Source organism: Lemur catta, chromosome 7 (assembly GCF_020740605.2).
Source record: "Lemur catta isolate mLemCat1 chromosome 7, mLemCat1.pri, whole genome shotgun sequence".
NCBI lineage: Eukaryota > Metazoa > Chordata > Mammalia > Primates > Lemuridae > Lemur > Lemur catta.
Window position 1 is genome coordinate 100,395,783 of NC_059134.1, and position 23,511 is coordinate 100,419,293.

The following is a 23,511-nucleotide window of genomic DNA, read 5'->3' on the forward strand; positions in this document are numbered from 1 at the left end:
GAAAATGTCCACTGGCCTGGGAGTTGGGTGGTCATCACAGACCTCAGAGGCGGGGTTCTTTGTAGAGGTGTAGGAGAAAACCAACCTGGGGGGGGGTCACGGAAATGGGAGCCCTACAAGTAGACATTTCTTTAGGGTAGTTTGGATTTGAATTAAATCTTAGAGACATTTAAACACCAGGTGGAAGAAAAGTTGTAAAACACTATGAACTTTTTTTTTTTGAGGAAAGTGATTGAAGGGGAGCCAGAGGGAGCTACAGGCATGAGGAAGGAAGTTTCTTTTTTTTTTTTAGAGAGAGTGTCTTGTTCTGTCACCCAGGCTGGAATATAGTGGTGTCATCACAGCTCACTGCAGCCTCAAACTCCTGGATTTAAGAGATCTTTCCACCTCAGCCCCCCAATTAGCTAGGACTACAGGCGCGCACCACTGCACCTGACTAATTTTTCAAAAATTTTTTTGTATGTAGAGATGGGGTCTAGTTGTGTTGTCCTGGCTGGCCTTGAACTCCTGGGCTCAAGCAATTCTCCCACCTTGGCCTCCCAAAGTGCTGGATTACAGGTGTGCGCCACTGCAACTGCACAGGAAATTTCTTTAGGACGTGGATCAGTTGGACACTCTTGGCTGTAAATAGCAGAAAACCAAGAATAAACTGGCTGGCTAAACTGCCGTTCTCACCTTCCTGGAGGTAAAGCAGCTCCAAGGCTGGTTGGCCCAGTGGCTCACGGGTGGCACCTTCACCTACGCAGGCTGCCTCTTTCTCTCCATGCCACCAACTCCCAGTTGGCTTTATCCGGAGGATTCTCCTTAGGGTGGCACGATGCCTGCAGCAGCCACTGGGCCACATGCTTCTGCTTTCTAATGTTTCCATGCAGGAATTCCTTCTCAGCATTTCTTGGGAAATGTGTGTTTTTCCTGAATCCTGAGCAGGGTTAATTTCAAGACCCTCAGAAGGGCCTTGCACTTCCTTTAATGCTCTTCATCACCATCATGCCAGCTCTTAATTTTTGAATAAAGGGCCCTGCATTTTCATTCTTCACTGAGCTGGACAAATTATATCTCTGGTCTTGGTCCTGGAAAGATAAGTCAAAAAGTCAGAAAACAGGAAAAAGTATAATTCTTCTGCAAGAGTTGAAGCTTAACAATCAACAGGGAGACATCACTGCTTCTAAAGAACCCACCAATGCCAAGTCAAGAGCCAGAGCAAGAACAGAAGGGAGCATGGAGGAGAGAGGCTCTGGGCTGGAAGCAGTCTTGCTTGTAGCTGGCACCACCTTATAAGTGTGGGTTCACCGCCCTGTCCCTGCTGCCAGTGAGTCATTCTTTCTTTTTTTTAATTGTAGTAAAATACACACATAAAATATACCATTTAAACCAGTTTTGTTTTGTTTTGTTTTTGAGACTGAGTCTCACTGTGGCGTCAGCCTAGCTCACAGCAACCTCAAACACCTGGGCTTAAGCGATCCTACTGCCTCAGCCTCCCGAGTAGCTGGGACTACAGGCATGCGCCACCATGCCTGGCTAATTTTTTCTATGTATATTTTTAGCTATCCATATAATTTCTTTTTTTGTTTGTTTGTTTGTTTTTTGAGACAGAGTCTCGCTTTGTTGCCCAGGCTAGAGTGAGCGCCGTGGCATCAGCCTAGCTCACAGCAACCTCAAACTCCTGGGCTTAAGCAATCCTTCTGCCTCAGCCTCCCTGGTAGCTGGGACTACAGGCATGTGCCACCATGCCCGGCTAATTTTTTCTATATATATATGTTTTAGTTGGCCAGATAATTTCTTTGTATTTTTAGTAGAGACAGGGTCTCGCTCTTGCTCAGTCTGGTCTCAAGCTCCTGACCTTGAGCAATCCACCCGCCTCGGCCTCCCAGAGTGTTAGCATTACAGGCATGAGCCACTGCGCCCGGCCTAAACCAGTTTTAAATGTACTGTTCAGTTGCATTAAGTACACCCAGTTCCAGAATGATTTCCATCTTCCCAAACTGAAGCTCTGTCCCCACTAAACACTGACTCTCCATCCCCCACTCCCAGCCCTTGGCACCCCCCATCCTACTATCTGTCTCTATGACTTTGACTGCTCCAGGCACCTCATATAAGTGGGATCCTGCAATCGCTGTTCTCTTGCATCTGTCTTACTTCAGTTAGAATAATGTCTTCAAGGTTCATCCATGTTGTAGCATGTGTCAGAATTTCATTCCTTTTTAAGGCTGAATAATATTCCATTGTATGGATATACTACATCAGTGAGTCATTCCTGCAACTAAAATAAGTATTAATAAGTTTATGCATAGTACCCTTTATAGAAATCCCATGAATGATAATATCTTTTGGAAGCAAAATAAGTTCTTAAATTGGTCATTTCTACGTGGGATTCTGGGTAGTACTGCTAATCTTCTAGGAGATCTAAATGTTCATTTTAAGAGGGATAACTTCTATGCAAACACATATGGATTCTTAAACAAAGAAAAAATAATAAGAATGGCAACTTCTAAATATTAAATATTTGTAGCATTATTTCTCAGTTTGGAAAATGACTTTTAATTGGCATTTAATTTATGTTCATTTCCTTCTTATAATCTTTATCAAATGTCTGAATCAGTTAAAGATTATTTTTACATATTATTAACATATAGAGTCTGGTTATGATATGTTGGATTATAATAAGTCTTGCATATATCATTTTACCTCTTTTTTAAAGGACAGAAACCTCTGGAGCTTTTAGCACAAGGCTTATACAGAAAAATGATTCAGTCTTTTATGTTCAGTCATTTTTATTTAAAAATACATGAACTATTGTGAAAAGTACAAAATAACTTATGGTTTGGGCAGGATCATCATGGGGAGGAGGGAGGACAGAGATGAGAAAGACAGCGACAGAGAGTTCCCTGGAGGCTGGAGACAGGCCAGGGGAGATGCCATCCATGCCCTTGTCCAGAACTCACTCCCCTCCCCCACTCTCTAGCCTCTCACTGCTCTTCCTGCCCTGGACATTCTCCCCTGGCCCACATATTCTGGGCTTAGGTGCCTCTTCCTCCAGGAAGCCTCTGGAGCTCGCAGCCCCAGGTGCTTGTCACATATGAGGGGAGTATCCAGTGATGTGTCTGTTTCCCCTGCTCATGGTGCTGCGTCGTCATCCTGATTTCACCAGCGTCATCTCAGTGCCTGCACAAATGAGGCTCTTAGTGAACATTTGCTGGAGGAATGAATCACAACCCACAGTCACATCACCTTGTGAACAGCATTAGGTGCTCTATCCATTTGACAGGTGAGTTATGAAGGCTCAAAGTTCTGGTGACTTAACCAAGCCATGGAGCCAAGACACAACTCCAACATAGACCCTCCCTTCTGATCCACTGCCAGGCCTGCTGCAGGCGACCCAGAGCCAGCATAGATCCCTCCTCAGTGGAGAAGTGCGGCAGGGGGGAGGGTCTGGGTGGCCACAGCACTGATTGTCGAGCAGAAGATAGCCTTTAAGTATTGTGTTTCATCTTAAAAGTTTATGTAACATTTTCTTATTCTGTTTTACAAGGGCAGTGTTGCTGTTGTTATCAGGTAGCATTCATTCGGTGCTTGCTCCATGTGTCCTAATAAACACACCTTCACATGTCAGGTTCTTCTCAGCCATAAAGAAAGTCCAATTTGTGCTCTTCCCAAACCATCCTGAAGATGCGGGGCTCCTGAAGCCTTTTCAAAATTTTCATTTCACCCAAAATATACTTTTTAAAAAACATATATTTCTTTTCTCTGATTATACACAACCATTTTAAAGCCCAATCTATCCCCAGCAGTGTCACCATCGCTGTTGGCCACATGCAAAGTGGCTAGCAGAGGAAAAAGCCAGCGTCTGCTCTTCTACAATAGCTCCAAGAATTTTGGCTTGAAAGATGTCAATAAAGTGTTTGCTTGAGGAAACTGGCCCCTGATCGGACTGAGTAATCTCCTTCAAGATAGCACTTGGCTTCCATTCAATATGTCACCAGAACAGTGGACCCCAACTCCACTTTGCCACTTTCAGAGGAGTTTCTGTGCAGAAGTAAGGAAAGATACTGGTTGCTGTGTCATGGGGACAATAATAGTAACACCTAGGGATGAGGCATGTGCAGGTTGGGCGTGATGTTCAGCACATGGTGGGCATCCAGAAATCAATAGGTCTTTTAAACCACAAATAGCATGGTTAAGTATTTTCAATATTCTCTTTATGCCTGTTGCAAAAATGCAACATATCTGAAGCAGATGCTACCTGTGCCCTGCCCCCCCATCCCCTCTACATTCACCTGCATGGGTCAAGGTTTCTCACATGTATATATGTGACTCTACTTGGGGCTTCCTCTGACCAGTCCATGCACAGGGAAGGCTGGAAGTGTGAGGAGTTAACATCTCCTGAAACAACTCTCAGCCAAGGCCCGATGGGAGTTGGAGAATAAGCTCCCTTGGCCATGGGGTGGGACTACTCTGAGGGGGAGCAGACTTTTAAATTTAAAATGTTTTCAGACACAGTTCATATATAATTTTACATAAATGCATATATGGTCTGTGGGGGTTAATTTTAGGTATCAACTTGACTGGATCATGGGGTTCCCAGATATTTGGTTAAACATTCTTTCTAGGTGTGTCCGTGGGATGTTCCCAGATAAGATTAGCATTTGGACAGGTAGACCGAGTAAAGCAGGTGGCCCTCCCAAATGTGGGTGGGCATCAGGGTCTGTTGGGGGCCTGAATAGAACAAAAAGATGAAGAAAGAGAATTCATTCTCTCTGCCTGACTCCTTGAGCTAGGATATCAGTCTTCTTCTACTCTCAGACTGGAACTTACGCCAACAGCTTTCCTGGGTCTGCAGCTTCCAGACAACAGACTGTGGGACTTCCCAGCCTCCATAATCACATGAGCCAATTCCTTGTTTTATATATATATATGCCATTTCTCTGAACTTTGCTGAATATATGGCCATGATACCTGTATTTTTAAGTGCAGTCTATTTTTGCTTTGTCTTTTTTGGTTGACTTCTCCCTCCCTCCACCCATATTTGCCACCCCACCCCCAGGTAACCCAGGTCAACCCCCTGATATGTATCTTCCTATATTTATCCATATTCTTATAAATAAGAATAAACCAATATTGGAGATATGTGCAAATGTATATACACAGAATGTGTTTATCATTTGATTTTTAGTCATTGTTACTTTTACCAAATTCACTTTTCTTTTCTTGTTCAACAATACCTTGTGGAACTGTCTTCAACTGTTACAGCCCTGATTCACTCTTTTTAGTGGCCATAATATTCTTCAGTGTGGAATTTGGCCCTGTGGGCCTTTGCTTTTTTCCCAGTTTTGTACCAACACAAACACTGCCACGATAAATCCTGCAGGAAATCTAAGGAATGGAGTCCCATGAATAGATTGCTGGAATGAACCATGTAAGAATTTTCAGTTTTACCAGAAATTAGCTAAATTTTTTAAAATTAGCATAGCTTAAATAGTGTTTAACCATGAAGAATGTACCAAAATTCCTGTTTCCCCATATCCCTGTCACCAACAGGTGTTAAAGCCCTTTCTAATCTTTGCCAGACTGACGGAGAAAATGGCATAGTAGTATAACTTTAATTTGCATTTCCCAACCTTTTGGTCAGATTAAGAAACATCTTTTCTTTTGTTTGTTGGCCACTGGAGCTTTTCTTCTGTGAATTGCCTCTTTATAGGCTTAGCTCATTTTTCTGTGGTGTTGTTTGTCCCTTCTGGATTTGTAAAAACCCTTTTTATAGGGCAATATTAAGCGCTATTGTCTTCTGCTTTGCAAATATTTTTTTCTAAATCTCTCTTTTGTCTCTGCACTTTGTCTACAGCATCTCTTTGGCATGCTTACATTCCAGTAGTCAAATATGCCTGTCTTTCCCTTCATAACTTCTGGGTTTTCCAGTCTTGGTTAAGAAGGTCTTCTCGTCTTTTACAGTTTCTCACAAGATTCTCATTATGAGGTTTTTTTTTGTTTGTTTGGTTGGGGTTTTTTTTTGTGTGTGTGGTTTTTTTTACATTTAAGAGTTAGATCTTTCTGGAATTTATTTTGGAGGCAAGTGTAAGAGACAGGCCCAGTTGCGTTTTCTCCTGGATGGGAGTGAACTGAGTGTGGCAGCCCTCATCACATAAACCTGCCGTTTCCTGCCAAATTGAAATACCCAGTGTGTCAGATATTAAACAGAGAAATAGACTGGGATCCAGTTCCATATTCCTAATTTGGCTCCATGGGTCTGTTTTTCTAGTCCTTTTTTCCAATACCATATTGACTCAATTATAGTGTCTCTAGGATGGTCCCTTTCTGGTGAGGCAAAGTCACCTCACTATTCTCTTGCATATATTTTGGCTGTTCCCAGGCTTGTATTCTTCGAGATAAGCATTAGGATCATTTAAACCAATTAAAAAAGATAGCTTGTTATAATTCTAATTTACCAACCTGGGCAACATAGCAAGACCCTGACTCTACAAAATAAATTTAAAAAATTAGCTGGATGCCCTTGTAGTCCCAGCTACTCTGGAGTCTGAGGCAGCAGGATGGCTTGAGCCCAGGGGTTAGAGGCTGCAGTGAGCTATGATCATGCCACTGTACTCCAGTCTGGGTGACAGAGTGAGACCCTGTTTCAAAAAAAAAAAAACTAAAAAAATAAATTGTGCTATTAATTTTAGGACAAATGATTACTTTATGCTATTATGTCTAACCATCCCAAAGTCTGGGCTATCTTTCCATTTGTTCCATTTTTTAAATGTCTTTTAATATATTATAGTTTTCTTCATATTGATCTGTGCTTTTCTTGATAAAGTAAGATTTATCTTTGATCTATTTTGAGTTATTTTTTATATGGTGTAATGTAAGGATCCGACTTCATTCTTTTTAATGTGGATATCCAGTTTTCCCAACACCGTTTGTTGAGAACACAGTTCTTTCCCCATTGAATGGTCCTGGAACCCTTGTCAAAAATCATTTGGCCACATATGTGCTGGTGTCTTTCTAGGCTCTTCATTCTTTTCCATTGGTCCTTATGTCTGTTTTTATGCCAGTATCACTGTTGTGGACTAGTTTGGTTTTTTAACCTAGTCTAACTGTTTATCTCCCTCACATTTAGTGTAATGAATGATAGACTTGGATTATATTCTTCCAATTTTTCTTTATGATTAAAATTCATTTTACATTATTTCTTCCTTAACTTTGCTTTATTTGTTAACTTTAAAAAATCATGTCCACCGTGAAAAGTTTTAACTGAAGTTCCAGAGAGAATCCCTGCTCTACCACTTGGCCATATGTGATTGGGCAAGTAATTCAACTTCTCCTAGACTCAATTCCCTACTCTATAAAATGTGAATAATAACACTTGTTTCAGTTGGTGGTTGTGAGGAATAAATAAATATTGAATTTAAAGGGTCTATCAGAGTAAGCACATGTTAAATAGTAGCCAAACTATACTATTAATATATTTTGTTGAATGGAAAGACTACATGTTTATCTTGCCATGTTATGGGGCCCTGGCATTGCTGGGGAGCCCTGGAGTTTGAGAACCTCTTCCTTGGAGATCAGGTGTTCTGTTGAGGGTGTGGGTGGGTACAGAGGCAAAAGGGGGCTAAGGTTTGGAATAGTTGCCAATGAGGACTGGAGAGGGAGAGGGAGCTGCCCAAGGGACAGGCTGAGATGAGGATGCAACATTTCTTCATGGTGATAGTCAGGGGGCTTCTGGCATCCTCAGGAGATGAAGGCATCAAGGAGAGAGGAGGGGATCGGGCGCAGTGGCTCACGCCTGTAGTCCTAGCACTCTGGGAGGATGAGGCGGGAGGATCACTTGAGGTCAGGAGTTTGAGACCAGCCTCAGCAAAAGTGAAAGCCCGTCTCTACTAAAAATAGAAAGAAATTAGCCAGGCTTGGTGGCCCATGCCTGTAGTCCCAGCTACTCGAGAGGCAGGAGGATCGCTTGAGCCCAGGAGTTTGAGGTTGCTGTGAGCTAGGCTGATGCCATGGCACTCTAGCCCAGGCAACAGAGTGAGACTGTCTCAAAAAAACAAAAAAGATTTTTATAGATTCAAAAATCCTAGTCAGAATCTCAGCAGGCTATACTGGTAGAAATTGAAAAGCTGATTCTAAATGGTATATGGAAATTCAAAGGACCTTTAACCAATGCAATTTTGAAAAAGAAGAATGTCATAGCATAAAACTAGAAACAGGCCAGGTGCGGTGGCTCACGCCTGTAATCCTAGCACTCTGGGAGGCCGAGGCGGGTGGATTGCTTGAGCTCAGGAGTTCGAGACCAGCCTGAGCAAGAGCGAGACCCCATCTCTACTAAAAAATAGAAAGAAATTATCTGGACAACTAAAATATATATATAGAAAAAAAATTTGCCGTGCGTGGTGGTGCATACCTGTAATCCCAGCTACTCAGGAGGCTGAGGCAGAAGGATTGCTTGAGCCCAGGAGTTTGAGGTTGCTGTGAGCTAGGCTGATGCCATGGCACTCTAGCCAGGGTGACAGAGTGAGACTCTGTCTCAAAAAAAAAAAAATTAAAATTAAAAAAAAAATGTCAACTCACCAGGCATTACAACATTGTCTTGTCCAGTACTCTATCCTGGGCATATTGTGGGCACACATTAAATATATGTTGAATGAATGAGTCAAAGATGGAGGGGATTCCCTAGGGTGGGGTGCAGCCTTGGATCTTCTATAAGGCCTCATTGAGCAGAAGGCTGACCATCTCATGGAAGCCAAAGGGAGATAGATTTTGAACCTGCAGCAGAAAGAACCTTGAACACCCAGAGCTGCTGAGAGCACCCTGTTGCCTGAACTGACCATGTTGGGGCCAGAGATGGACCAAGAGGGACACTGTGGAGGATAACTTGCTTCAGGGAAGACCTGAAGGGCTCCTGAGGGTCCTTCCAGCACTGTGTCCAGACCCTCTCTGGGTCACATTGTGGTAGATAATTGCAACTGAGATGGCAGCTCTCGAGTGAGACAGAACTAGGTTTCAATCCTGGGTCCTCCATTAAGATGTGTGACTTGGGCATGTTACTCAATGTTTCTAAACCTGTTACCTCACCTACAATGTGGAGGTACTAATGGTATTACTTCAAAGGCTGGCTGTAAGTATTGGATTCGAACAATAACTTGTGTACAGTATTTTGTTCAACATCTGGCACACAGCCCAGACTCAGTAAACACTGGCTATTGTTACAGCACTGGACATGAGCCAGAGCGGGCTGTTCCCAGGGCCCAGAGAACCAGGACAGACCACATGGAAAGTAAATCAACTGGTCAGCAGACAGAAAGGTACATGGTAGTGCTTCCTTTAAATACTCAAAGTGCACTTCTTTAGTTTGATACAATCTTAGTTCATACACTTCCAAATTACCACTGGGGGGACAAAAACTAGAGACATGGAATGTACCATTTTTAGGAGAGTTACAGAAACAGATATTAAATGCATAACTGGTACAGATGTTTTTCACTCATGTCAAAAAAACTCGCAGTTCCAGTGTTTGTCTTTATGGGTCGAAATATAAGGAAAAAAAAATAATCAAAATTTAAAAACCAAATGACAAACCTGACAGACAGCTTCGTTCTAAGTCCCTTACCCATACAGGTAATTTTAAGGGTTAGTTTTGCTCTTCTCTATTAGAACAACCACCTCCAACAGAAAAGCTATCTAGATTGTTTTATTGACAATATTTACATTGTTTTATTAGCTTAAACTCTGTGTTAATGTAAAGTGGATCATTTGTGAAAACAGTAAGTTTATCAACAATGACAATAAACACAGTTTTTAAATATTTTAAATATTTATCAAATGTAGTTAACCTTAGGCCAATGTTTTTAAATTATCAGAACGAGAACAAGGATAAAATGCTGACTTTGAGACTCCCACTTGGACCTAAACTCACAAGAGTGGCCGAATTAGTTCTAAAATGGATTCAGTGCTCCAGTAGCTCCCCACCCCTACCAGTGGTGATGGGAGAAAATAAAAGAAGTAGAAACAAACCCTCCATGGAGGGAAGCTTTCCAGAGTTAAGCTCACAGGACTGTTATTTAATCTCACAACCAACCATCAAACCCAGGAAGGTAAACCACCATGAGTGACTATCAGCAAAAACAAGAAACAACGTATTGTATGTGGTGTGAGGTAAGGATCAAGGTTCATTTTTCCCCCCTATTGTTCCAGCACCATTTCTTGAATAGATTAAACTTTCCCCCTTGAATTGCCTTGGAACCCTTGTTGAAAATCAGTTGAGAGAATTGGGGAAGGAGGGTCAAGTGGAAGAAAGAATTTGTTCCATCTCCAAAGCTGGCTAGGAAACATTGCTAGAAATGCAAACAAGGGCAGTTTTTGCAATAACGAGTAACTTCATCACTTTTTAAAGGTGTATTTATCCACGATAAAAATACTCAGAGAAAGAAAAAAAAAAAGAAAACCAATTGACTGTGTATGTGTAGGTCTCTTTCCAGACTCTTTAATTTGCCCCATTGATCTATATGTCCATCTTTACACTAAAATCCCACTTTCTTGGTTACTGAAGCTTTTTTTCTTTTACTGTCAGTAAAACCTAATTATTAATAAACAAAGCCCAATATTCAGCTTTTAAATAAGTCTTGAAACTAAGTAATGTAATTCCTCCAACTTTGTTCTTTTCCAAAAATGTTTTGGCTGTTATATGTCCTTTGCATTTCCATATAAATTTTGGAATTAGGTTGTCAATTTCTACAAGAAAAGCCTACTGGTATTTTTATTGGGATTTCACTGAATCTATAGATAAATTTGAGGATAATCTGGGCACAGTGGCTCATGTCTATGCTCCCAGCTACTTGGGAGGCTGAGGTGGGAGGGCTGCTTGAGCCCAGGAGTTCGAGAATAGCCTGGGCAACATAGTGAAACTCTGAAAATATGAAAATATGAAAAAAAAATTAGGTGTGATGGCACACACCTGTAGTTCCAGCTGCTCAGGCGGCTGAGGTGGGAGGATTGCTTGAGCCCATGAGCTCAAGGCTGCAGTGAGCTATGATTGTGCCACTGTGCCACTGCTCTCCAGCCTGGGTGACAGAGTGAGACCTCATCTCTGAAAAAAAAATTGGTGAGACTCAGTATCTCAATATCTTAACAATATTGAATTTTCCAATCCATGAACATAGCTGCTAGTCCAGGGGGTTAACCCAACTTCACCCTTGTCAGGCTGCGGTTGCTGCAATTGCCCATACATACCTATCAATGGGCATAGAAACACCAAGAGGCATGTCAGTGACTCTCCTGAGTTCCAGATATATTCCTGCTGTCCCCCTTATATAACAGAACCCTACCTCCTCATAATAATCATGTTTAGTTACATCTGCCAATAGAGTAACTCTTTTCTTTAGCTGCTGGTTTACTGCCATGAGGAGCCCAATATGACTAAATGGTAACCATAGCTTTAGGCTTAGTGGAACTTTATTTGTGTACTTGGTAGAAGCATATCCCCTATTACCACCAAAACGCAGGATCTCTCATCCAGCAGAGTCTAAAGTTGTGGGGGCAGGAAGCATAAATTTTCCAAGTTGGCCATTGGGAAAACCTCCTACCTCCATACCTTGGTTCTTGGGCCCATGCATTCTAGCTTCACTTTTAAGAGATTTTTCCAGCATTCTATGAGGTCAACAGCTTTTGGATGGTGCAGTATGTGGTAGCACTAGTGGACCCTATGTTAATGTGGTCATAGTCATGTCTAATTTTCCATAAAGTGGGTGCCAGGTTGGTAGATCAAATACTCTGTAAGGCCTCACCAAGGCATTGCAGGTAGGAAAGGCAAACCCATACCCAGAATGCATGCCAATCCCAGTATGGACAAATTACAGCCTCTCCAGAGCAGAAGGTCCTCCACTGTGATTGCCACCAGCTGTATAAAAGGGAATCCACATTGTTGGGCCATATATAACCTACATCCCTGCCACTACAGGACTCTACTCAGGAACCAATTGTGCGAGCACTAGAGTGGTCTAAAGCAGAAGCTGGCTTACATCTACAGGACGAGTCAACCTGTCCACCATGTTGTTCAGTTTCTCCTTTGTGATGAATGCAATCTGGTGGGCAGTAACACAAGGCACAAAGATCCACACACTTTGTCCCCATTCCCATAGGACTACTCACATGCCTCTTTCTTACACCTCCTTGTCGCTGACCTCTCAGGCTTGCTACTTCCAGGCCCCTGACTACCCAGCTGAGGTATTCACCACTGCCCAGGAGTCCACACATATCCCTATTCCATGTCACTTATTTCTCCCTCCGCACCAAGTTGATGACAAAGTTTACTGCTTGAAGTTCTTCCCACTCAGAGGATTATTCCCTCACTACTGTTCATCACCCTGGGTGGGGCTGGAGAAGAGTAGCAGTCTATTTTTGGTTCATTCCAACTTCTACTGACCCTTCCAAAACCAAGCCTGAGTTTTTCTTCTCCATTGGCTGGGCATAGGTAACCCCCAGCAGGTCATAGGTCTAAGGTGAGAGAGAGAGATTGATGCAACAGAGATAGGTGAGGAACAGACCACATGGTCATGTAACTCACTTGTGCCTTTGGATCAACTCAGGTGAATATGTTATTTTGAAGTGGTGGGGCTGACAATCCTAGATCATGATGGGCAGAGATCCTTATCTCTTAACCAGAACATGTGTAGAGCTCTCTTTTACTTGGAATTCCTGAGACCCAGACCTGGCAGCCTTCAAGCATAATGGATTAGTTAATGGATCATACCAGACACCACGCTTCTTTCCAGTGGCAGGAGGTACAAGGTGCAATAACTGTAGTTCACTGCATGACTATACTGCAATTTGTTTATCCATTCTCTTGTTGATGGACGTTAGGTAGCTTACAGGTTTTTTTTTTTTCATTTTATGAAAAAGCTATAAACATTCTTGTACTTTTTGTGAATGTATTTTTTTAAATTTATTTTGAGAAAATACATAAGAGTAAAATTTCTAAGCCACAGGGCAAATGTAGACCAAACTTTATAGGGCCAAACATTCCCCAAAGTGGCTGTACCGTTTCACACCCTCACCAATGAGAGTTCTAGTTGCTCCATGTCTTCTCCGTCATTTTGGGTTTTAGTCTTTTTTATTCCAGTTATGTGCGAAGTGGTACCTGATTATAGTTTTCATTTGTATTTCCTTGATGACTGTTGATGAATACCTTTTTATATGTTTTTGACCATTTATTTGTGTACATTTTCTTTTATGAATATCTGTTCATTTCTTTTGTTGATTTTTGGGGTTGTCTTTTTATCATTGATTTGTAGGAGCTCTTTATATATTCTGGACATAAATACTTTCTCAAATTTATGTGTTACAAATATTTTTTTCCTGTGGCCTATGTACTCATTTTATTAATAAGTCCAAGAAAGAACATATGGGAAGCGTGCAGGACAGGCAATATATTAACATATTAAGACAGAAAGGATACGAATTTTTTTTACAACTGATCAAAAACATCAATCCACAGATCCAGAAAATAGAATTTATCCCAAGGAAGTTAAGTAGAAAGAAACCTGTGCCTAGACAGATTCTAGTGGAACTATAGAATATCGAAGACTAAGAGGAGATCTTAAAATCAGCCAGAAAGAAAGAACAGTTTCCAATAAATAACAATTAGAATAACAGCAAACTTCTTTTTTTTTCTTTTTTGAGACAGAGTCTCGCTTTGTTGCCTGGGCTAGAGTGAGTGCCGTGGCATCAGCCTAGCTCACAGCAACCTCAAACTCCTGGGCTTAAGCGATCCTACTGCCTCAGCCTCCCCAGTAGCTGGGACTACAGGCATGCGCCACCATGCCCGGCTAATTTTTTCTATATAGATTTTTAGCTGTCCAAATCATTTCTTTCTATTTTTTTTGGTAGAGACAGGGTCTCACTCTTGCTCAGGGTGGTCTCGAACTCCTGACCTCGAGCGATCCACCCGTCTCGGCCTCCCAGAGTGCTAAGATTACAGGCGTGAGCCACCACGCCCAGCCAACAGCAAACTTCTTAACACAGCAAAGGAAGCCACAAGACAAGGTGGGAATATCTGTAAAGTATTGAGAGAAAAATAGCCATTTGGAATTGTGTATTTATCAAAATTATCTTTCAAGAATGAGGGTGGAATAAATCCATTTGTGGATAATAAAGAAGTGATGGCATTGCATAGCAGGAATTCTGCTCAAGAACCTTTTGAGGGATGTATTTCAAGACAAAGGAAAATAATCCTAGAAGATGGTTTGAGTTATGAGAAGGAATGAACTAAAAAAGTGGCAAATGTAGTTAAATCCAAGTAAACATGACTGTTTTAAAGGAATAATAATAGGCCGGGCGTGGTGGCTCACATCTGTAATCCTAGCACTCTGGGAGGCTGAGGCGAGAAGATCACTCAAGGTCAGGAGTTCAAGACCAGCCTGAGCAAGAGCGAGACCCCGTCTCTACTAAAAATAGAAAGAAATTATCTGGACAACTAAAAATATATAGAAAAAATTAGCCGGGCATGGTGGCGCGTCCCTGTAGTCACAGGTACTTGGAAGGCTGAGGCAGAAGGATTGCTTGAGCCCAGGAGTTTGAGGTTGCTGTGAGCTAGGCTGATGCCACGGCACTCTAGCCCAGGCAACAGAGTGAGGCTCTGTCTCAAAAAATAAATAAATAAATAAATAAATAAATAAAGCAATAATACTAGTGTCTACTTTATGTAATTAAAACAAAAAGTAGGCTGGGCACAGTGGATAGTGCCTGTTGTCCCAGCTACTCTGGAGGCTGAGATGGGAGGATCGCCCAAAGCCAGGAGTTCTAGACCAGCCTGGATGATACAGCAAGACTCAATCTCTTAAAAAAAAAAAAAAAAAAGGTGCAATTGAGAAATTCAGATACAATTCTATGTAGATCATGAGTGGTAAGATAAAAACCAAAGAGTTTTTTAAAGGTTTTGTTACTTTTAGGGAAGTGAGTAGGGCAGTTAAGATACTATTTTACAGCCTGGCGTGGTGGCTCAGTCTTGTAATCCCAGCACTTTGAGAGGCTGAGGCAGGAGGATCCCTTGAGGCCAGGAGTTTGAGAACAAACAGCCTGAGCAAGAGCGAGACCCCAACTGTACAAAAAGTAGGAAAAAAATTAGCCACGCATGGTGGTGTGCACCTGTAGTCCCAGCTACTTGAGAGGCTAAGGCAGGAGGATCACTGGAGCCCAGGAGTTTGAGGTTGCAGTGAGCTATGATGACACCACTGCACTCTAACCCAGTAGACAGAGCAAGACCTTGTCTCAAAAAAAAAAAAAAAAAAGATACTGTTTTGCATTAAGACTGTATTAAGGCTGGGTGCGGTGGCTCACGCCTATAATCCTAGCACTCTGGGAGGCCAAGGCGGGCGGATTGTTTGAGCTCAGGAGTTCAAGACCAGCCTGAGCAAGAGCGAGACCTCGTCTCTACTAAAAATAGAAAGAAATTATATGGACAGCTAAAAACATATAGAAAAAATTAGCCAGGCATTGTGGCGCATGTCTGTAGTCCCAGCTGCTCGGGAGGCTGAGGCAGAAGGATCGCTTAAGCCCAGGAGTTTAAGGTTGCTGTGAGCTAGGCTGATACCACGGCACTCTAACCAGGGTGACAGAGCAGGACTCTGCCTCAAAAGAAAAAAAAAAAAAAAGACTGTATTAAGTTAGGCCTGGCTCGGTGGCTCATGCCTGTAATCCCAACACTTTGGGAGGCTGAGGCTGGATGATCATTTGAGGCCAGGAGTTGGAGTCCAGCTTGGGCAACATAGCAAGACCGTGTCTACACACACACACACACACACACACACACACACACACACACACACACACACTAGCCAGGCGTGATGGCATATGCCTGTAGTCTCAGCTACTTGGGAAGCTGAGGGTAGAAGGAGCACTTGAGCCCAGGAGTTCAAGGCTGCAGTGAGCTATGAAGATTGGACCACTGTACGCTAGCCTGGGTGACAGAGCAAGACCCTATCTCCAAAACAATAAAAATAAAGACTTTATTAAGTTAAATATGTGTGTTCCATATTATGGTCTCAATAGATACAGAAAAAGCATTTCACAAAATCCAATAATTATAATAAAAAGCTCTCAGAAAACCAGGAATAGAAAGAAACTTCCTCAACCTGATTAAAGGCTTCTTTTTAAAAAAAACCTCAGCTAACGTCTTACTTAATGGTGGAAGAGAATGCTTTCCTCCTAAAATCTGGAAAAAGGCAAGGATGTCCACTGTCACCACTTTTATTCAGACTTGTATTAGAGGTTCTAACCTCTAATACAATGCAAGAATGTTTTTTTTTAAAAATTAAAAGGCATCCATATTGGAAAGGCAAAAGCAAAGCTCCCTTTATTTACAGACAACATGATCAACTATATAGACATCCCAAGGAATTTACAAAAAAAAGGTACGAGAATACAAGAACTACTATGTGAGTTTAGCAAGGTTATGGGATGTGATATTAAAAATTAAATTGTACTTCTATATACTAGCAAAAAACAATCAGTAACTAAACTTTTAAAATATTTAAAATGCCATAAATATATTGAATACTTGGATGTGAGGGCCATCTGGCTGTGACATCTGTCATCTCATTGAGCACCAGGGTAGATTTGGCCAATCTGGCTGGCTAGGCAGGTGTCCCCTTCCTCCCTCACCGCTCCATGTGTGTCCCTCTCGAAGCTGCATGCTCAGCTGAAGAGGACCGAAGAGGATGACCTTCCTGGATAGAGGAGAACCATTCTTAAGTCAATGGCATACGAGTAGCTGCGCTCCCCTGCTAGAATCTCCAAACAACCTCTCAAAATATCAAATACTTAGGGATAAATGTGACAAAAGATGTGCAAGACCTGTACACTGAGAATTACAAAATATTGCATCAAAAAATTAAAGAAAACCTAAATAAGTATAGAGATATGCAAAGATCATAGACTAGGAGACTTGATATTGTTAAGATGTCAGTTCTTTCCAAATTGATCTATAGATTCCATTATTTTTTTTGTGGAAACTGACAAGATGATTCTGATACTTATAAGGAAATAGAAAGGACCAAAACAAAAGAGAAGATGATGAAAGAGGAGGAGGAGGAGGAGGAAGAGGAAGAGGAGGAGAGGAAAGTTGGAGGACTCACATTACCTGATTTCAAGATGTATTATAATGCAACAGTAATCAAGACTCTGTGGTACTGGCATAAAGATATGGATATATGGATAAATGCAACAGCATAGAGAGTCCAAAAACACACCCACACATATATGGTAAATTGCTTTACAACTAAGGCACCAAGGTGATTCAATGAAGAAAGGATAGTTTCTTTAAACAAATGATGTTAAAACAATTGGATAGGTATATACTGAAAATTGGAAAAAAGAAAGAAAAAGAAAACTTGCCCTTACTTCACACTATGTACAAACGTTAACTTGAAATGGATTATAGACATAAATGTAAGAGCTAAAACTATAAGACTTATAGAAGAAAACATAGGAGAAAGTCATAATGACCTTGGGTTTGGCAAAGATGTTTTTAAACATGACACAAAAAGCATGAAATACAAAATTCAAAAATCAACAAATTGGAGGCCAGCCACAGTGGCTCACGCCTGTAATCCCAGCACTCTGGGAGGCTGAGGTGGGAGGATCACTCGAGCTCAGGGGTTCCAGATCAGCCTGAGCAAGAGCTAAACCCATCTCTCCTAGAAATAGAAAAAATTACCCAGGCAGAGTGGCTCACACCTGTAGTCCCAGCTACTCAGGAGGCTGAGGCAAGAGGATCACTTCAGCCCAGGATTTGAGGTTGCAGTTAGCTATGATGAAGCCACTACACTCTACCTAGGATGACAGAGTGAGACTCTTGTCAAAAAAAAAGAAATTGAGACATTTTACTATATTAAAATTCAGAATTTCTTGACTGATGAATGAGTGGTCAGTAAAAAAAAAAAAATTCAGAATCTCTGCTCATCAAAAGATATCCTAATACTACTACTTATCTAAGAAATCCTGGATGTAAAATATACTTATATTTTTAAATAAGAAAGAAGAAAACATGAAATAGAAAAAAGTGGTTACCTATGGGGGAGGGAGAAAACAGGTGGGTGGGGACAGGGGTAGACTTCTTTTAATATACCTTGTTATGTAGATTTGACTTTGGAACCATGTAGTATGTTACATAATTATGAAGAAAAATAAAAATTAAAAAATCAATCCCTAAAAATTGAAAATAAAACAAAGCTATGCATCAATTTGCTGGCAAAACGTCACAGGGATTAACTGTTCAAAGAGATTTAAAACCAAGTAATTTGACTGTCATCTCTAGTGGGCTAAAACTTAGGACAAGAACCACAAAAATATATTCTGTTTTCAGAAATCACATTATTGGTGGTAGAGTTGGTATCATTATTCTGAGACTGTCTTGTATATAGTGTGAAATCAAGCAGGTGAGCAATCAGTAGGCGTCATTGAGAATTGAGATTTTTTATTGTGGTAAAGTACACATAACATAAAATTTACCATTTTAACCATTTTTAAGTATACAGTTCAGTGGCACTTAGCATCGTCACCATCCATCTCCACAATCTTTCCATCATCCCCAACACAAACTCTGTACCCATTAAACAGTATCTCCCCAATTCCCCTCTCCCCAACCCCTGGCAACCTCTATTCGTTCTATCTCTGAGTTTGCCTAGTCTAGGTAGACTCATACATTCTTTGTCCTTTTGTGTCTGGGTTATTGCTCTTAGCATATTGTCTTCAAAGTTCACTAATGTAGCACATATCAGAATTTCCTTCCTTTCGAAGGTTGAATAATATTCCATTGCATGTATATACCACATTTCATTCATCTGTTTGTATCAGTCAGAGAACTCCAGAAAAACAGAACCAAGAGCATATAGATATATAAGAGGCAACTTACCATGGGACTTAGCTCACAAGATTATGGAGGCTGAGAAGTCCCAGCATCTGCCATGTGCAGGCTGGAGAACCAGGAAAGCCAGTGGGGTAATTCAATCCATGTCCAAAAGCCTGAGGACCAAGGGGGCAATGGCGTAATGTCTCAGATTCCAAAGGCCTCCAAGAGCTCCAGTGTCCAAAGACAGGAGAAGATGGATGTCCCAGTTCAAGGAAAGAGAGAATTTCCCCTTTCTCCACCTTTTTGTTCTATTTGGGGGCTCAATGGATTGGATGAGGCCCGACCACATCCGAGAGGGTAGATGTTTTTTTCAGTGTGATTCAAATACTAATCTCTTCCAGAAACACTCTCATGGACACACCCCAAAATAATATTTTACCGGCTATCTTGGCATCCTTTAGGCGTGTCAAGTTGACACATGGAATTAACCATCAGACTATTCACCCATGGATGGATATTTGGGTTGTTTCTATCTTTTGGCTATTGCAAATAATGCTGTTACAAGCATTATCAATGCACAAATATCAATTTGAGTTCCTGCTTTCAATTGTTTTGTGTACACATATACCCAGAAGTGGAATTGCTGGATCACATGGTAATTCAGTGTTTAATTTTTTGAAGAACTGTCAAAAGTTTTCCACAGCAGCTGCACCATTTTGCATCACCACCAACAATGCACAAGGGTTTTCATTTCTCCACAGCCTTGACACTTGTTATCGTCTGTTTTTCTGGTAATAGCCATCCGATGGCATCGCCCTGGTTTTTATTTGCATTTCCCTGCTAGCTAATGATGTTGAGCAGCTCCTCATGTGCTATCACCCATTTGTATATCTTCTATGGAGAGATGTCTACTCAAATCTTTTGCCCATTTTTGAATTGTTTGAGGTTTTTTGTTGTTATTATTAGCCCTCTGTATGTTCTGGATATTAATCCTTATCAGATATGTGATTTGCAAATATTTCCTCCCATTCTGTGGGTTGCCTCTTTGTAATACTTTGTTGGTACTGTCTTTTGCTGCACAAAAGTTTTTCATTTCTATGAAGCTCAATTTATTTATTTTTTCTTTTGTTGCCTGTGTTTTTATATTGTATCCAGGAAATCACTGCCAAATCCAGTGTCATGAAGATTTTACCGTATGTTTTCTTCTGAGTTTTATAGTGGTAGGTCTTACATTCAGGTATTTGATCCATTTTGAGTTAATTTTTTATACAGTGTTAGGTAAGGGTCAACTTCATTCTTGTGCATGTGGATATCCAGTTTCCCAGCACCATTTGTTGAAAAGACTGTCCTTTCCTCCATTGAATGGTCTTGGCACCCTTGTTGAAAATTATTCAACCATATATGGGAGGGTTTTGTTTTTCTGGGCTTTCTATTCTATGTCATTGTTCATGTGTCTGTCTTTATGCCAGTACCACATTGTTTTGATTACTGTAGCTTTGTATTAAGCTTTGAAATTAGGAAGTGTTAGCCCTCCAACTTTCTTTTTTAAGATTGTTTTGGCTACTAGGAGTCCCTTGAGATTCCATATGAACTTAAGGATAAATTTTTCTATTTCTGAAACAGAGAATCAAGAGTTTTTTTTTTTTTTTTTTTTTTGAGACAGAGTCTCACTCTGTTGCCCCAGCTAGAGTGCCATCGTATCAGCCTAGCTCACAGCAACCTTAAACTCCTGGGGTCAAGCAATCAAACTGCCTCAGCCTCCCGAGTAGCTGGGACTACAGGCATGTGCCACGATGCCTGGCTAATTTTTTCTATATATATATTTTAGCTGTCCACATAATTTCTTTCTATTTTTAATAGAGACGGGGGTCTCACTCTTGCTTAAGCTGGTCTCGAACTCTTGAGCTCAAACAATCCACCCGCCTCAGCCTCTCAGAGTGCTAGGATTACAGGCGTGAGCCACCGTGCCTGGCTGAGAATCAAGATTTTTGACAGGAGAGAAATATGTAAAATGATTGAGGTTAAATTAAAACCCTGTAATTCTAAATTTGAGTGAGAGACATCAGTATGAACTCCTGATGCATTTCATATATTTTTTTAAATGTCCCCAATGGGTGTGTTGGCTCACACCTGTAACCCCAGCACTTTAGGAGGCAGACGGAGGAGGATCACTTAAGGCCAGGAGATTGAGACCAATCTGGGAAACATAGTGAGACCCCGTCTCTTAAAAAAAAATTAGCCAGGTGTAGTAGAGCATGCCTTTAGTCCTGGCTACTCAGGAGGCTGAGGCAGGAGGATTGCTTGAACCCAGGAGTTTAAGGTTGTAGTGAGCTATGATGACACCACTGCACTCCAGCCCTATCAAAAGAATGAGACCCTGTCTCAAAATTTAAAAAGTGTCCTAACTGTTCATTGTAAAGGTCTGAAATGACTGACCTGGTAGCAGGTCTGAAATGACTGACCTGGTAGCAATAAGCATCCCTAGCACTCAACTGTAGTCTCTAAATACCATTTCCCACTAAGAAAAAAACCAGGATTTCTTGGAAAGCTGCCTGATTCCAGATCTCAGTCAGAAAATTTATCAGATGAGCCTGGAACATCTTTTCACATCAGACAGCAAGGAAGCTATCACAGACTACTGGAATTGAGTCAAAAGTACCGAAGAACCAACTTGAAGAGGTTCTCACTGGCCAAAGATGAAACAATTTGGATTTCAATAAGAATATATAACTGTAATTGATTAAAGCATATCAGATATGTTTAAAGCCATGCATTCATTAGGATTTTTTGAAACCTTATTGATCACTTTGGGGGATGGTAGAGAATCAATGCATTATTTTGAAAGCTGAGAAAGAGAAAATTTTTTTGTAGAAACTGACAAGATGATTCTGATACTTATAAGGAAATAGAAAGGACCAAAACAAAAAAGATGATGAAGGAGGAGGAGGAGGAGGAAGTAGAGGAGGAGGAGAGGAAAGTTGGAGGACTCACACTAACTGATTTCAAGATATATTATAGGCCAGGCGCGGTGGCTCACGCCTGTAATCCTAGCCCTCTGGGAGGCCGAGGCGGGTGGATCGCTCAAGGTCAGGAGTTCAAGACCAGCCTGAGCGAGACCCCGTCTCTACTAAAAATAGAAATAAAAATTATTTGGACAACTAAAAATATATATAGAAAAAAAATTAGCCGGGCATGGTGGCACATGCCTGTAGTCCCAGCTACTCAGGAGGCTGAGGCAGTAGGATCGCTTAAGCCCAGCAGTTTGAGGTTGCTGTGAGCTAGGCTGACGCCACGGCACTCCCTCTAGCCAGGGCAACAGAGCGAGACTCTGTCTCAAAAAAAAAAAAAAAAAAAAAGATATATTATAATGCAACAGTAATCAAGACTCTGTGGTACTGGCATAAAGATATGGATATATGGATAAATGCAACAGCATAGAGAGTCCAAAAACACACCCACACATATATGGTAAATTGCTTTACAACTAAGGCACCAAGGTGATTCAATGAAGAAAGGATAGTTTCTTTAAACAAATGATGCTAAAACAATCAGATAGCTATATAATCACTTTTGGGTAGGTACTGAAGAGAAACTCTTGGATATATGTACAACAGGAGACATTCACAAGAATGTTCTTAGCAACATTGTTTATGACAGCAAAGAACTAGAAATCCAAATGCCCATTCTGAGGAGAATAAATAAACTGTGGTATAGTCACCCAACGGAATACAGCAGTGAAGTCAATGAACTATGAAACGGATGAATCTTAGTAATAATGTTGAGTGAAAAAAGCAAATAACAAAAGACAACAAATAATATGATATCCTCTTCATGAAAGTCCAAAACTAAGCCAAACTGAACAATGTATTTTGTAGGCATGTATATATGAGTTATTTTTTTTCTTCAAAATACAAAACTGTGGATGCTGGTGGCCTGGACTTGGGGCTAAGGAGGGGATGAACAGGTGAGGAGCATGTGGGTAGATGTCAGTCACCATGGTGTCCCATTTATCCTCTTGAGTTTGGCAGTGGGTACACCAGTATCCACAGTATTAATTTAACAGTTATAAACATACATGACTTTTAAAAAGAGGATTGTGCAAGGACCAACGGTGACTGTGTGTCATTAACCAAAGATTATTATTAATCCATTCTCTTGACCTGAGATGTCTGCCTTAGCAAAAAAAGTAAACTAATTTTTCTAAAGGGCCATCCGAATGAGAAACTGAAAAGAGTGGGAGGGGTGGTAACTCTATTTTCACTTTTCTCTTCCTGTTTTTTTCAGAGCCTGGGAAAGCAAGTCAGAATTTCCAATCTTTTCCAATTCCCACATGATTTCCTAATTTAGAACGAATTCAAAGAAAATTTAAAAATTTTTCTCCATATGGAGAAGGCACCGCTGCCTGCAGTGGAACATCCTCATTCAGGGAAGACGAGGCGGCCTGGGGTGGGGGTGCTCCAGCCCCAGTCCCCACACCCAACCCACACAGACTCGCCTTGGGCTTGGCCTTAGGGGCGATACCCGCACTGTGGGGTCACACGACAGTTAATTAGTGGAAATGCTTCGGCTTTCCGAGGCTGGGCCTGAGCGGGAGGCCCTGGGAAGACGTGGAGGGGTGGAGGAACGGGAAATGACCCTGCAGGTTCAAGTAGCCCCTGGGGGTCCCGGACCTTCTGAGA